Source organism: Bombus pyrosoma, linkage group LG11, assembly GCF_014825855.1.
Source record: "Bombus pyrosoma isolate SC7728 linkage group LG11, ASM1482585v1, whole genome shotgun sequence".
Classification (NCBI taxonomy): domain Eukaryota; kingdom Metazoa; phylum Arthropoda; class Insecta; order Hymenoptera; family Apidae; genus Bombus; species Bombus pyrosoma.
In genome coordinates, this window is record NC_057780.1 from 1,264,895 (window position 1) to 1,281,538 (window position 16,644).

Below are 16,644 nucleotides of genomic sequence, written 5' to 3' on the forward strand. Positions count from 1 at the left end.
ATCGACGACAATAACAGAGTAGAGGGTAATTATTCGGAACAGAATACAATGAAAATATGACGAGGAATATATCACGAAGCTCGTGATTCTGAATATAACCGTCGTTCTGTTTTAGTTTTTAAGATACATGTTCAGCGATTCATGTTCAGTGTTACGTACTATATGTAATGGTAGTGAACATAAATTGGTTTATACGTTGAAAGGTACAAATCGGTGAAAAACTATACCTCTGTTCAGAATAATTACCCGCTAGGATAAACGAACGTAGATCTATGCTTTGGGTACATTTGTTAGCGGTTCCTCCGCGATTCGATAATGCTGATTTACATATTTGCCGATAATGCCGCGTATTTCGACGTACCGCGTTAGAGGTGTAATCACGCGTGTAATTCTTGTCCGTACGTGCAGCCAGCGACGCTTATAATGGTAAGGTATTACCGGAAATCCGTCTTAAATCTCTTGTAATTAAATCTTGAATGTAGCGAGCATCATCGCGCCACACAGACCGGTATCGATGTTTCAGATAACGCGTCCGTTAGTTTGCTTTTCTCGGGATAACAGGCCGGCTTTGTCGAAGCCTAAAATGTGCCTTCAGTTTTGAACATTGTGTACATTATCGGCACGTTTCGCTATTATTAAGTGGCGATAAATTACCCTTGTCAGATTAATGGAAGTTTATATGCAAATTTAATACACTTTGTCCCTTTTTATATCTTTTACGAACGCATTTCCTAATTTTCCCGAAGAAAATAATTGTAACGTGAAAATACCGTATTACAGATATTTCCGTCAATTTTGTTTGTAAAGCGTGAGACACTTTCAACGAGCAATTAAATCTCGCGTAATCGTATAATTTTATTAGAATCGTATACATACCATCGGTAGGTGTAGACAAATATAGGAAGTAAAATCTGTTCATCCAAAGCTTGAAGTTTGGAATAAAAATCGATTTGCACATCGCTGTAGAACAGATTAATAGATATTCGATTTTATTTAGAAATAGCTAATAGCGTCCTGTGTATCGATACGTAGGAAATACTAATGATATTAGCAATATAGCAAATGGACAGATCGTGTACTCTGTGGCCGTACAATTGGCTGTGTACAGCCAATTGTTTTTCTCTCTACAATCCGAGGTCTTTGTGACCAGAAATACACAACGTTCGGACGAATGCAATTGAAACTGTTTATTTCGAACGGTTCCTACGGAATTTCGGATAATTGTTTTCCTCGTAACATATTGCACGCGCCTTTATTTCCCTTCGAGATTAATGGACTCTATCGTTGTTTCATTTTCTTTCTATCGCTATATCCACATAAATATACTGCCTTTCGCTATATTATAATAACGCGGCTGTATTCGAAAGTACAGTTTACGGAAATCGTGCGTTCGAATATTAACTGTACTCGTCGAGTTCTTTATGATTTCGAGACACGTAGGTGGATAATTTCGAAATATTTGATTAGATCGAGGAAAATGACGCGTTCAAGGGTGAACTCGTAGCGAGCACGGTATAGCCTTCTGAATGCATTAGCGCAAGAAAACGAGTACGTGTGTCGATGTGTACACGCGAACGGTTAGGAAAGCGGCTTAGCCTCTTCTAAGAAATGCCATAGCTGGTAAGGTGGAAATGGGTCAAGGAGTTTCTGCATAAGAAAGCTAATTCCACGGCTGTCGCCGGGCACGTCTCGTAAAAACATCCCACTTTTCAATGATAAATTATCCTTGACCGTAAATTTATTCTTTGGCGTTCTTCGATCGGCTCGTTTTTTTTTTTTTCCAAACTAGTTTACCGATTACGCACAGTTTACACAGTGCACAGGTGCGACGTGTAATTCATGTTGTCGATGAAGTAGCGCGATTAACATAAATGGGTCCCATTTACGACTACGGTCATTTATTTTGGGCCCGATCGCAAACAAAAACACGAGCGATGGAGGTTCGTTCGATGGAGATTTATGGCTCGCGAGTCACGTATTGTTCCCCTAATGCGAAAACGTACACTGGCTCGCAATTGATTTACCGAATATCGCTGCCAGCGTTTCGGGGTTGTACACACTCTGACGGTGTGCTGGTACACGATCGTAGTGTTTCTTAGCCCCAGACAAATCACTATAACGCGGAGTGCGATAGACCGTGATAGGGAATGATCTGTTTCCTTGGTACTCGATGTGGCAGCGTTTAGTTTACGCAGTCAGAAATTTACCAGCTGATAAACGTTAAGTATTTCTAATTTATAATATAATTATTTGGACGTTGTGTAGTGTAGTATCGTGGACAGAGATTGCCTAAGAAATATCGGGTGAACCATAAACGATATCGCGAGAAAGCCGAAAGGGCCTGGAAACTTCCATCAATGAGCCCACCAACGTGTGGTCGGTCTTTCAGTCGAATAGTTAGGCGGAAAAACGGCCTTACGTGATCATAGTCGCGGATGATCGCGGAACATGTACGTGGTGGGGCTATGAGAAAAGACAAAGGGATTAAGACGAATTTGCAGGCAGTGGTTAGTTGAGAAGTCAGCGTTGTCGAGGAGGGTGGTCAGCGTGAGAAAGAGCGTTGGAGCGGTTGTAAGGAGTATAGTGAGTGACGAATGATGACCGACGGAGCATCATACTTGATTTTGTGTTGGCGTGAACGATATTGTAACAAATCATACCGTTACCAAACTTACTAGCGCTATATTTTCCCCACCAATAGTATACACGTTAATTAGGAATAGGAGGTGCGGATCGACTGGAAATTATCAAGTATTATCTATCATGCTCCAATACGATGAATCTATTTTTCCATTAATTTTGAATTGTAAGAATTATATATGTCGGAGATGAAAGGACATCGGGGCCTTTCTTTTGGAGTGATTAGGAAAACCCCCAATACCCTAGCCCGGACTTTTATTGTAGCTACCCTTAAGCAATAAAAATAGGAAATAGTTGTAAGACGCTAATCCGATGATGTGTACTCAGGGTTTATGACGATGGGCTTGGGCTCGAGGTGACATAATGAGTCGCCGAACGTAGCCGCGGTCACGGGACGGACATGTAACAACAGAGGTATGGAATAATTATGCAGCTCTCCTTAAAAACAAAGATCGACTCGAGAGGTGGGGAGAAGACTATATAAGGGCTGTTCCATTTGCACTGGGAGTTAGTTAGTGAGGTATGGAGAAAGTTATGGAGTTACTTATCGAGAGAGTCATTACGACTGGGACGTGGAGTCACACCAGGATCGTGTATCATATCGGATTCGTCTTCCCGTGGCCGTGGATTCGTATCGAACCTAAGTTCATCGTCATCGATCTCTCGTTTGTCCGACTGCCGTCATTACCTGCAACCTCCTGTAATCATCGCCTCGGTACCAATAACGATCAGCTAGAATACATAACCACGATGGTCAATTCGAGCGAAGGTTCGTCAGACGCCCATACTTCAAATCCTTCTCCGACATATATAATTATCACACACACAGTTTTCGTAGTGACGGAACAAACTGAATCCAGCGTTTTATTTGTCACCTGTGATTGCACGGTTGGCGATAAGTTTGCAACGCTACGTAATTTTCGGAGCTGTTTACTTGGCCGACGGCTGTGTTTTACGTCTCGAGGATATCGCTGCCATCGTAGATAACGCGTAGCAATTGTGTATTCTCTAAGTAGACCAAGTAGACTAGAATTATATGTATAGCGCTACAACACGATAGATGCACTTTGGTAGAAGTAGTAGGTTTGTGTATAAGCGAAGGCAGTTGCAAGGTGCGCAGAGAAGGGACCGAATACTTAATGCCATTGCTGTCGTTTCGAACAATTCGCGATAAGGTTACTTTGAAAGCTCTATAGCCATTGATTTTCTCCGGAAACTTTGTCTAATACGGCTAGAACGTTAGAGCATTTCGACGGTAAGCGTTTTGAGGCATTAGGTCTAGTATCGCTATTGTTTCCGACGTTATCCTGTTGCTGCGCACTGTTTCTAAAGGCTTTCATGGACGACGCATTCCTGAATATTGCATCGCTGCTTCGAATTTCAAATCGTCATAAATAAAGAGCATTCTATGTTTTTACAACGAGAACGACTTGAAGTAAAAAACTTGGAATGTTTTCTCATTTGTACTCGATAAGCGGTCAATTCATGGAACGTGAAACATTCAACGATCGAATCGTTGTGCGAATGCGGAAATTATTATTTTGAGTGTTTAATAAGATATTCCATAGAACGTGAAATTGTTACTTATATTCAAATTATATTCAGTCGATGAGTGGATTTCACAGCTACTTTATCTTGCGTTTAACGTACGAATAATATATTTACTTGACCTTTCATAAAAATTCATTGCACGATTATGATTTCATACTGATAGCCCTACTAATGCTCTTTCTTGGCAAAAGTAAGTCCAAATAGTTTGTACGATCGAACTAATGTCGTTGATTTTACTAGTTGAAAATTGTTAGTGTTAAAAAATTCTCTCACAAAATAACGCGACATGCTTGCTGACAATTAAAGCGCAAATTTACAAGTAAATTTGACAAATTACCACAAAGCATGTATATTTATAAATTCATATTTTTATGAATTGTTATAATAGCTGTTCGCTGCTACACGTAGCAATTTATACATTCTGCGAATTCATATTTTAAGTGACCAGAAACAGACGGATAAAGAAGCAACGATTTCTATTAATATGGAACGTGTTATTTACATTTATCTACTGTCTGACATTCTGACACGTCGGACATTTGTCTTGAGTAAAACTGTAACTGTTGTACGATGTTCGCGAGCAACATTCCAGAAGATTTAAGAGTGCCATAACAAAGCGATGAATCTACAAACAAGAAAACGCAATACCGTCCGCAAACTCTTTGAACATTTGACTAGGTTCCTTCTATCCCATTACACCAACACCTACAAAAAGACACGAGAACTTCCTTCGCCTTACACAAGGATCCTTCTACATCTACTCGACACCTAACTCGTAACTCGACGAATCTCAGATTCCTCTGTTTTTATTCCTTCGTTTGACTTCCCTCGTGGAAGAATAGGGGGAAAGGAGAGAAAAGGGCCGAACTTTCTTTTGGGACACGCCAAATTTCTGATATATTCTATAACGTACGATAAGTTTTCGAATAAGCAGTCGAAATGGCTGGTCTTTAAAAAATACGTAATAATAGAATATTTTTATATTTATCGATTTATTATTTTCTTACAAAAGGAATTCCATGTTATGTGGTACATTTTTGGTATTATTAATCCATCTGGGACCATGATCCCTAAACGAGGGTCGACACATTTGTAAAATTGCAGAGCCAGTCATTTTCACTGGTGTGGTATTTCTAGGGTTGAAAGTGCTAGTTTTAGGATGCGGGAAGCGTCACTTTAAAAGTTTATCATACGAGTAAGCTGTACAATTTGTATAAATTTTGTATAACGGCACCCACGCCTTAAAATTCGCCCCGAAATTTTTGTATTCTACTCGTCAGAAACTGAATCGTACGCTACGAAACGAGTCAGAAATTCGGTGTTGCTTGAAAGTTGGACGAAAAAGTGAAATCGAAGGGGAGAAAAAAAAGAAAAGGAAGAATCAGGGAACGGCAACGGCTGAGAAAATGCTTTCAATCCGAGAGAAAAATCCACGAGATTCTTATCTTGGACGCAATCTTCCAACACAGCCTCTGTTATGCGATCTAACTTCTTGACTTTCTTATGCCATTCAGCAACAAGTAAAGGTCCCATGAATATCTATGGAATTTCCGTGCTTTTCATTCTGAATCATCGGTTACGCGAAGTTCATACGACGGCTAAATTTACTTAAAAAATAAAATCGTTTACCGTGTACGATGATAAAAGATAAATGAAAAACTTAGAAGGCAATAAACGTGAAATATCTGCATAATTCAAAATTAACACATCGAGGTAATCTTATCGTATCATTCTTGGTGCGAGAAAATGAAAACTAATTAATTGAATTATTTTGATTTATTAAATCAACTGAATTATTCGAGGGTCGATATCACAGCGAGATCTTGGAAGTTGCTCGATATTTCACGGCTATTCGCGTCCAGACGTAATTTTTTCATGACGTTCGGTAAGAGGCTGTCTAATTAGATGCCTCTATAGCGTTTATAGGTTTACGATGGAAAGAATGGAAGAAAAGAATTTACGTAAAGTGGCGAAACGCGATTCATCGCTTTGAAGATACGACTGTCACCGAGCCCGAGACAACTAACAAGATAAAACATTTATAAGAGGAGTTTTCGTTTCGTCGTGTCTTGTTAAGAGACGATCAATTTATGACTATTGGACGTTCCGCGCGCTTAACGCGATCGAGTATTCCTTTAAATCATCGCGGTTCTACGCTACCGTGCCACGTTATACGTATACGTATCATAAGCTTCGACCTAAGCTACGACTTCTATCCTCTGCTACAGCATTTTAATATTTGGCCAGACAGCCGAAGAATCGTTTTCTCAGCGTCGATTTTTCACCTCTCGTATAATATGAAAATTCGTTTGTAATTTACCTTTATCCGATTCTGACTAACTTCGATCCTATCTGTGAAAACGAAAAATTCGAACGTTTCATCTTGGCGAGCGGATTCCTGCAAACACGCGCCCTTTCTTCATTTTGTTACAACTGAAGTTGTAATTCGATTTACTATGTACATAGCTACTATGTATACTTTTTGGCAAAAGCAAGTTCTGTGTTGGTTAAATCCTATTGAAATTTGTAAAAACACGAATCACTTGGCCGCTATCTTGGCGTTTCATCGATATTTTGTGATTCTACGGTTAGATGCCATTCTTAGGTAAAAATGTCTATCAAAATATCCAAATTTCATTAGCCGAATGGTGCGACTAACGTTGAATTCTCTAGAAACAGACGATTCACTATCGTTATTTATTATATCGTAGTATCATGGACGAGGGACCTGGGGGATGTCGGGTGAATTATAAAGAAGCGGTTGCGGAACATGTGCGTGGTGGGGCTAAGACAAAAGACACGAGACTAAGACAAAAGACAAGGGGTTGCCAAGGGACAAACACGAATTAACAGTCATCGTAAGTTGAGTAGTCATAGAGTGCGAATTGCGTTGTCGAGATAGTGTTGCTAGCGTTGTCGAGGGAGTGTTGTCCGTGTGAGAGAGAGCGTTGGATCCGTGGTGACGAGAGTTGCAAATTAACTATTCCATTGTCTTAATTATAACACGTTATCGCGATTAGCTCATTATGGTTAAATAACCATCGTTTCCTGTTTAACCAACATCTGTTTGATCCATTTATCGTAAATAAACTAATTGTAGTAAAGATCCTACAATTTTATACATCACAAAGGATATAATCTAACAAACACGAAGATGGTACCCCGCTGGGGCTAGCCACCCACGCGATAATCAAACAGCTAAAGAGATTCACCAAATGTCCAAATTGGACAAATTGTGAATTGAAATTATTAAATAAAAAAAAAATTTTATACACAAATATAACGCCAGAAATAGGTAACAGTAAATTTCAAGGTAAAACGAAAATGACGTTTGTTACTCCATTTTTCTCTACTTTTCAACTTACGAAGTTGATCGTTGTCGCACGATCAACGTTATCGTTGTTCCAGGAAACGTTGGAACAGAGCTGTTATGGGAAGGTAGGAAGACGGAATGCTCGCACGATATATTTCGGAATGGGCAAGACGAGTGATTAATTAAGATTTGCGAGAGCAAGATCGGAACGACACGCGATTGTGCGCAAGAACGCCGGCGTTACACTGATTGGAATTTAGTGTAGACTAGCAGAGGGCCTGGTAACGCTACCGTTTCTCCAATTAAGCTGGCCGAATGTAAATCAGACTAAGGGAAATTCCGTGGCCTGTCGGCAGGATTCTCGCTCGCGGAAGGAACACGGACACCGTGAATTCGTTCTCGAGAAAATTGTTAACCCAGGAGAAGATCCTCCACGACTAAGATAACAAGTCGGAAAGTTCGAACGTGAAACTTTCGTTCTCATAAATTCGCGGCCGATCGCGCGCCATTATCACTTACACGAGCTCTCGCGAAAAGAATCGAGCAAACGATGAAACTGATAAACAGGAAATTAACGCTCAAACTTTCCAGAAATATGGTATTTTTGTCAAATGAATTTTAACCGTAACGGTAGAAATGAAACACGTGGAAGATTTAAATACATTGCACTTTCATCTTTCTTCTATCCGTATTTTAATGTTAATTCTTTTACTTTGATGAGCTATCGCTGCAAACGATCGTGTAGCAGTGTTTAGAATGTAGCAAACGTTTACGTCGTTCGATCCTAAAGCATTTTGCTTTCGTATAATGGTTATTCCTTGCCTTGGAATGTGTGAGGATCTTATACGCACACAGATACACATACACATCTATATCATGTGTATCAAATCTTGTTCGGTTGCCGAGCTTTGTTTCCTTACGTGACATTAACGAAGAGAAGACCCGGGGAAAGGCTTCCATTTCTATCTTCTCGTCATAGATTCAAAGTAGGTTTCCGTCTGTGAATCTCTTCAACGAGACGCGTCACTTTAATTCAAGCGATCTTCATTAATTCAAACGACGCATCGTTCGTCCTCCTTCTCGTCTCTCCTCTCGGTTTACTGTATCCACGGTTCTTCTCACGTCCTTCCGCATAATCCATTTTTTATTAGCCACCATACTTTAGGAAAGCCGGCACGTTATTTTTATCGGGTCGTTGGTATCTTCGCTGTCCCCCTTGTGGGTCGATCGCGTCCCGCAGATCGCACCTACTTACGCTCATTAGTGTCAGAAAATTCAATCAACTTTTCCTCCGATATAATCGACGATACATAGCCTTGCGATGTTGCTATTTATACGCTTATTTACTCGTACGTTTTTACGTCCGCTAAGTGATGGAAAAGCGGAAAGAAAGTTGAAATAGGTCTTTAACACACGCTGATACAGTGGTCATCGGTGATGCACGTTATTAAATGTTTTACAAAGATTCAAATAGAGTAAGTTTCTTCGACTAAAAAATTTGCAACGATGCGAACGATTAAATGTAACATTGCCAAAGAACAAGTACGCGAATACGATGTGATAGTTTGGAAAAATGAAATATTGTGGCGTAGTATATTTCAATCGATTTCCAAGGCAAAATATATAAAATCAGCGTGGTAGTTAAGGTGTTGATGATCAAACAAAGGGATAACGCGTAAAACTTGCTCGACTGCAACTTTGTTAACCGAACGTGAACGAAATAAATTGTTATTTTCTCAAGGCAGACAAATGTATTGGAATAATAAATACGCTGCAGAAATCTATCGCAAATCAGAGGCACAAAAAGACGTTCTATAATTCGATAGAAAGTAGTGGACTATATTAAACGCCCTTAAATCATCGTCAGATCATCCCATACCTATTCACGTCTCTTTTAAGCAGCCAAAGTGGTTTATTGTTTTACGAAAATGGTTTAAACGATCGTAGATACATCCATATGCACATAACGAAGCGTTTACGATCGTTTTAGTCGCTCTCAAATCGTATTACGGTGAATGCAGTTTAATCGGCACGAGTGATTCTCACTCCTCTGATTTTCTCATTCGCGCAGCTTTTTTCCCTATCGTCCAAAAAGTTTCGTCGAATTTTGTGTACGTGATTCAGCGACGATTCGTTTTAATCGCACGATACAAGCGGGTTGAACGATTGCTTTGATACGAGGACACGAAAGTATAATTACGAAGGTCTGCAATACGAATTTCACGTTGAACTGTCGACGTGTCGGTAGGCAAATTGTGTGCTTTGAAGTTTCAAATGTCACGGGCAAACGTTGGTTAATTGATAAATTATTATATGGTTTCCGGGAGTGGCAGGGGGTTGAATTCGCTTCCTAAAGAAGCGGATAACATTTTTGTACTCGTTTGTACATCGCAAATCGTTGTGTATGTTAATATCAAAGTTAATCGACTATGAATATTCGAAAAGTTGTTGCGCTCGTGCTTGCGACACTACATCTGTTGTTTCCGTGATATTTAGTTATTAAAAAAATATTTTTCTACAGGTCCGCGATCAAATTTTATGTACATTGATCGTCCAAAGTATCCGAATAGAAAAATATCATAGAAAAGTTTAACGAATGCCTCGTGTGTACTACAAACAAAGTTACTGTTCGCATGATTGATATTTATAGATATTCGATAGGATGGACGTTTGTTACGTAATTAAATAATAACTTTCAATAGGGAGTTGCTCGATCGGTGAAAATTATGAGTCGAAGGAATTTTTGATTGAAAAGAACGGAGGATTTGATGGAAAAGACGCGTTTATAAACGCGGTTGTTTATAAAAGATATATTAATACGTAATTTATTATCAACCATTGAACGAAATTTCCAATAGCTTCGTACGTGTGTAGGCCAGGGTCGGGTTCGACAGTTTTGCGGGTCCTGAATACACATTGGAACCCCACACTTAAATTGTACAACGAGCAATTATTTATTTACAAACGCAGTTACATATTATATATCTTTTATAAGCAGTTTTTTAAATAAAGTTTTTCGCATGCATAATTCGCTTTTGAGGGATAAAAAATTCGATGAAAGTAGAAAATCTGTAATCGTGTATGACTTTTGCAAGAAACTATTGATGTAGTTTAATTCATCCAAAAGGTACATTTCTCTGAAAGCGCCTGGATTTTTTTTTTTTTTATCTAAAGTAGTTTCCAGGATACGAGGACTTTACGGAGTTACACTGAACTTTCATGATTTTTCTCACTCCTTTAAATTGAATCATCGCTACGAAAAAAAATGTCTTGCAAGTGTTAATGGTATCATCATTCTGTAAAAAGTTAATCAAAATCGGTGTTTTTTAATTTTCGTAAACCACGGGGCCTCTCATAACGCAGGGTCGGTTCCGGTGAACGCGCTGAACCTTCCTTGCGTTGGCCCTCGTGTAGGCTGTAGTATAGTTCCGGCACTACCACGCCGCTTTCCCCAGAAGCGGCCTGGTGTCCGTGCGGATTTCCTCCACGTTAAAAAGAAAAAAGACTATAGTATAGCAGTGTATTTATTAGGTCGTCCAAAAAGTTTCTTTCGTTTTATAAGGAAATAATGGACGCACAACATTTTCCGTTTGATATTATTTTATCGAGTTGCGCACGATCCATTTTGTTCTATCGAAATAAAGATCACAACGTTCGACAGATTAGGTTTCGTGTTTGTACAAAGATGCGTCGTTGTAAAAGACGTGTCTGTAGAAGAAAGACACTTTCCGAACAACATAACTGTAGTATCGCGGACAAAAGGCTTAGGAGTTAGCGGGTGAACCACATACAATGTCGCGAGAACCGAGGCGTTCTTCAATCGTATAGTTTTGTAAAAAGGGCCTACGTGGCCTTGGCCACGAGCGGTCGCGGAACACGCGCGTGGCGGGTCTACGGAAAGACAAAAGATATGCGAGAGCAGTCACTTTTAGTTCGGAAGTCGGAAAGTTGCAATCGAGAAGTCGGAGAGTGCGAGTTGCGTTGTAGAGTATAGTGTTGCTAGCGTTGTCGAGAGAGTGTGGTCCGCGTGAGAGAGAACGTTGGATCCGTTGTGGCGAGAATTGTCTAAATTATAGCGCGTTAGTGCGATTAGTTCATGTTAAATTACCATCGTTTTTCTGTCTATATCTGTACAATTCATTCATTCTAAATAAATCAGAAATATCAGGATATAATAACAATATATTCCATAGACGATACTACATAACATATATTGAAATATTATCGCCTGTCGTATATATGTACTTTTGTGAAATCGTTTAGTCCCTTGGGCAATTCTATTGTTCGCGAGAAATCAGATACAATGGGATGCGTCTATCGGTATGCTCTTTCCAATGAGAGGGAACTTCTTTCTCTTCGGTTTGTATTTGCATATCTGAAATATTAATCACGGTTCTCCGATGAAACGCCTAAAGCTGCAAAATTTTGCATACATATAGAAATTTCTCGGTATGGCCCTATTAAAGTTTGGCAAGCCGAGATATAAGAGGAAAGTCATTAAGATAACTAATTAAATATTTTACAGCGAAAGTAGCAACTTCCCTTGTAAATTTTGTAGAACGGAGAGTTCTCTGGCTCGCGAGGAAATGCATGTTACGAGACGGAACCATAAATTTCAAACTATTCAAGATCCCTCCATGTAGTTGGATAAAGTAGCGTGTCGGAACCTTTTCCACTTTCGGTAAAATTGACACGAACACGTGTTTCAGCCATTTATCTCTAATCAATTACCGTATTGTTCGAGGTACATGCTGTATTTTATCGTTTTTAACGTTCGATCGATCTCGTTGTTAGAAGCATTATATTCTCGTGGTAGATTTTATTTTAAATAATCCAGCTCCATCTATTTACATATTCATCGCTACTGGCGCATATGCCGCGTCGTTAACAATTATTTAATAGTTTTTAATTTCAATTAAACGCTATTCACGCCACTATTACCACAGAGATAGATATAAAGATATTTCTGGCGGAAAAAATGCGTACTTTTCTGCTTTCGACAGCGAATATGCGTTAACATTCTCTTTTTCTCTCTCTGAATCTAGAAATTTACAAAATCCGAAGAAATATTAGGTTGTCCGGAAAGTTTGTTTCGCTTTATGAGGAAATAGACGCACAACGATAAACACCGCGACGTTTCACAGACTTGGTTTCACCTTTGTATAAACGTACAATGTTGTAAAAAACACGTTTGCGAAAGAAGGACACTTTCTTGACAACCTCATATTTCGTTCTCCTTTTAGATCGTAGAAATCTCTTCTTTCGCGCAATGAACTTGTATAAAATTTCTGTTATTCCGATAAATTGCTTAAATCTCGACAGACCAATAGAAACAAACAGAAAAGTGACTTGGTACATATTCTTGAATAACGCAAATGTAACTTCTTACGAATTATTTAGCTATGTAGGTTCTAATGGGTAAACGCGATATTTCCTGCTGTTCTCGATTGAATTTTAATCCGAAACAACCGGTAAAAACGCTGTTAGAAAGAGGTAGAAAATGGGTGCGAAATTGTAGCGAGCTAATTGCGTGCAGGCCGAGGGATAATAAACAACGGAGAGTAGGTTCGTTGAATTACTTTTCGCAGTCGGTTTTGCCAGTTTTCCACCACGATTTTGGTATCCTTTTCGTGTGTCACGGTACGCAGAGAGTCCGCGTTCGTTTAACTCGCCAGTGTTTACCGCATTGGGAGATTATATCATGGTTTATAGTGCACTGCAGCGAATGTTTAATGGAGTGATACAATAGCCAGGATATACGCCGTAGGTGTGTGTTACATGTATATACGCGTACGTATATGTATTTAACCTATCCCTTGTTTCACAGATTCTCCCTGACCCGCGCTTTTTCTTATTTGTTTCGCTTGTTCGTTTTTCTCCCTTCTCGATCGATCTTCTTTACTTTTTCCTTTCCAATTCTTTCCATTAATGCCCGATTTTTATTCTCCTCCGACTCCCTTTCTCGCTTTCTTCTTCTCCGTATAGAGTTTCTTTGTTACATTTTTTCCTCTCCTCGTTGCCCAACTGTTTCCCTTTTTCTTAATTTTGGCTTGTTAATTTTGGTTCCCAACGCATTTCTCACGTTGCTTCCGCATACAAATTTTAATATTTTCCCTCGCTGCATCATTTCGTCTCTCACGTCTTTTTCATCGCTTCTTATCTCTCTCGTACTTGATTTCATGCATAAAAGCAACGTCGTATTTCGTAACGTTGTTGAGCAATTAAGCGACAAATGTATTCCGACAGCACGAAAAAGGAAAACACAAAAATTTCACTCTTGTAGACTTTATGATTCCCATGTCACTTGGTTTGTACGTGTATGCAGTTGTAAAGTGGAAGAGTAGTAGGTGACGATTTTGTAAAATGTTGGAAAGAATCGATTTTGCTTAATCTCGCGATCGTGTAGAAAGGCAATTTTAATGACACAGAATCGATCACTGTTCGAGTTGACTTTCCCTAATAAAAAAATGAGCAAAAATACATGTTGTTATTTCTGTATTTAGAGACAGGATCACAATAGCTATTATTTTATTCTTTGGATAAATCTATCACACCGTTCTGAGCCGAAAAACCTTCACTGCACTTTCTTACATGGACTAGGGATAAAAACAAAAGAATATCTTCTAGTTACTATTTAGCGCATTTGCATATGGATGGCGAGCGCGAACTCACGTTGTCATTTTCAACGATACATCTCTGTTATCAACAATTGTGGCAAATAAGAAGTTATTTCTCACGACGGATGAAACGTTCAAATCCGAAAGGGCTAACTATGTCTAACATCGATTTGTTTTCTCCATTGTGGTTTGGAATTGGTTGGACAGTTTGACGAAGGGAAAATCTCTTTGTTCTGGCAAAAGTTTTCCTCGTTAGCGGATAATATCTGCTTTGACGAATATGCGACTACGCGACTAGGGGGCTACGTCTCAAAGCTCGTCACGTCATGGAAATTGAGTCGCACCTAATGATATCGATGTTAAACTAGGCGTTTACGCTGTTTCAGTGAAGTCTTTGACGCTGTTGAAAGTGTAGATTAGCTTTATTCTGAACGCATCTACTTGGAATCGCGTTTGAAACGACTGAATTGCGCTTCAGGTAATTAGTGCTCGTGTTACCATAGACGCTAATTTATTGGATGGCAATACATTCTCGAGCGATAGTGCAAAGTAACACCCATAATTACCGAAATTAAGAGAGTAGCTAAAATTTCGATTTTAATGAAACCGCTATAAAATTCTAATTCCACTCTTAAATACGGTTGACTTATATTTTCTCTATTTAGATACGTAAACGTAAAGCGTTCAAAAGTACCATTTTGTCATCTTAGCGACAGCTTCATGTAGGAATTACGCGTTAAATATGGAAAGTTTGTAGATCAATATCTCGACCTCGGTACCGCTGGGCTTCCTTAAATTTCAACTAGACGTACATTGTATCCTTCTTAATACGTAGCTAAAATTTATAGAAACTGCCAAGAAACTTATCTTCTCGGGGAAATTACCTCAACGCGTTTTCGATACAACGTGCAACGAATCAATCGTTTTGTATCAGGTTGTCCGAAAAGTTTCTTTCGTTCTATAAGGAAATAATAGACGCACAATGTTTTTGATTTGATATTAGTTTATCGAATTATGCACGAACGTAATAGAAATAGAACGAAATGGATCGTATCTAATTCAATAAAATAATATGAAACGGAAATTGTTGTTCATCTATCATCACCTTATGAAACGAAAGAAACATTTCGAACAACCTAATAGCGCGATATCGACTGTATTATTAAAAGATTTTATTCGTCGTTTTGGAAGTCTTTGTTCAGAGTTGAACGATAAATTATCGCACACGCTACATACATTATCAGAAGGAAGAAATCACGGGGATTCTAGCGGTTATCGCCTGGCCAGTTAATCGTAAGATCCTATTCGTTCTCAACCTCGTCGAAGATAGCTTTCGCCAGATCGTATTTTAAGTTTCTCCGTTTTGGGTTTGTTCGTTTTTCGATCGTAACAAGCCCGATCGATAGATCGGACCGATACACTAGCATTTCTCATTTCCATTGCGTCCTTCCAATTATTTTCTTTCATTAAGGCTCTGACGTTCCTCTCCTTGGAGCGTTCGCTTTTTCCTCGCTGCCCTTTCAGGAAGCATCCTTTAACGCGTCGCAATTTACTTTTCATTCCTTTTTCCTTAGACGTTTCTCCGCCACGCCAATAATTGTATGCCATTTCTTCCCAGTGATGGAAGTTGCATGAAAAAAGCGTTAAAAAATGCCACGAATATTATATTCGGTATTATATAATTGGACCATGGCCAAGTTTCAACGATAGCTGAGCGAACGTGATTTCAGTTTTGTTTTCGATCAAGCAGACTTTTGTTAGCGCTCGTACGACGCTGGTGTAGCACCAGCAGTCATCGTATCGTTGATATGGAAACACGTCGCTGCTATTAGAAGCAAAAGCCCGACAAACTGTAATGTTTTCAAAAATCGATATTTACTCGTTACGTTGCAGATTGACGATATTTCATAGTCGTTTGAATCGTTGAAAAGTTACGTAACAGCGATGCAAAGGAATCGTTGACGGTCCATTACCATTCTTTAGCATTGTAAACAATTTCAATTATGCTGTACGCAATAAACGTTCGAACTTGAAATAACAGTAACGCGTAATCGTCGAGCGGGAGAGGAGGTTCTGACGAGAAAGTCAAAGGAAGAAAGGAGCTGCTGGCACTCTTTTCTCCCTCGAAGAGAAAATGTTTCGTGTCGTTGGAGTCTCGTGGAAAGAATAGAATCGGCGTGTAGCGTTTTATCCGCGTTCTATACGCGTCTTGTTCCGGGCTCTTGTGACTTTGCGGAATAAAAATTTCAGCTTGGCAACGAGCAGCCCTTTTCGGCTCTCCTTTGAAGAGAAAAACTTCACAGTTCGGCATTACCCAGCCACTGGGATAAATGAGAGACTCGTGTACGGTTCCGTATAGTGGTTCTCTCGGACTCGTCTTATAATCTTCGCCTTTCCCAGCGTGCTTTTTCGTCCACGACATCGTCCGCCCGGAATTTTCCTCTCCACGCGATGTCTTCTCATTTTGTTTTTTCATACAATTTGTAAACCTCTCGAATGTACGTGGAAATTGCGTCGTATACG

The 16,644-nt window shown here is 39.4% G+C and overlaps 1 protein-coding gene across 2 annotated transcripts in view; it reads left to right on the forward strand.

The window, feature by feature from the left end:
* LOC122573241 (peroxidasin-like) overlaps positions 1-16,644 on the forward strand; it is a 342,454-nt gene that overhangs the window by 5,752 nt on the left and 320,058 nt on the right. The window lies entirely within an intron of this gene.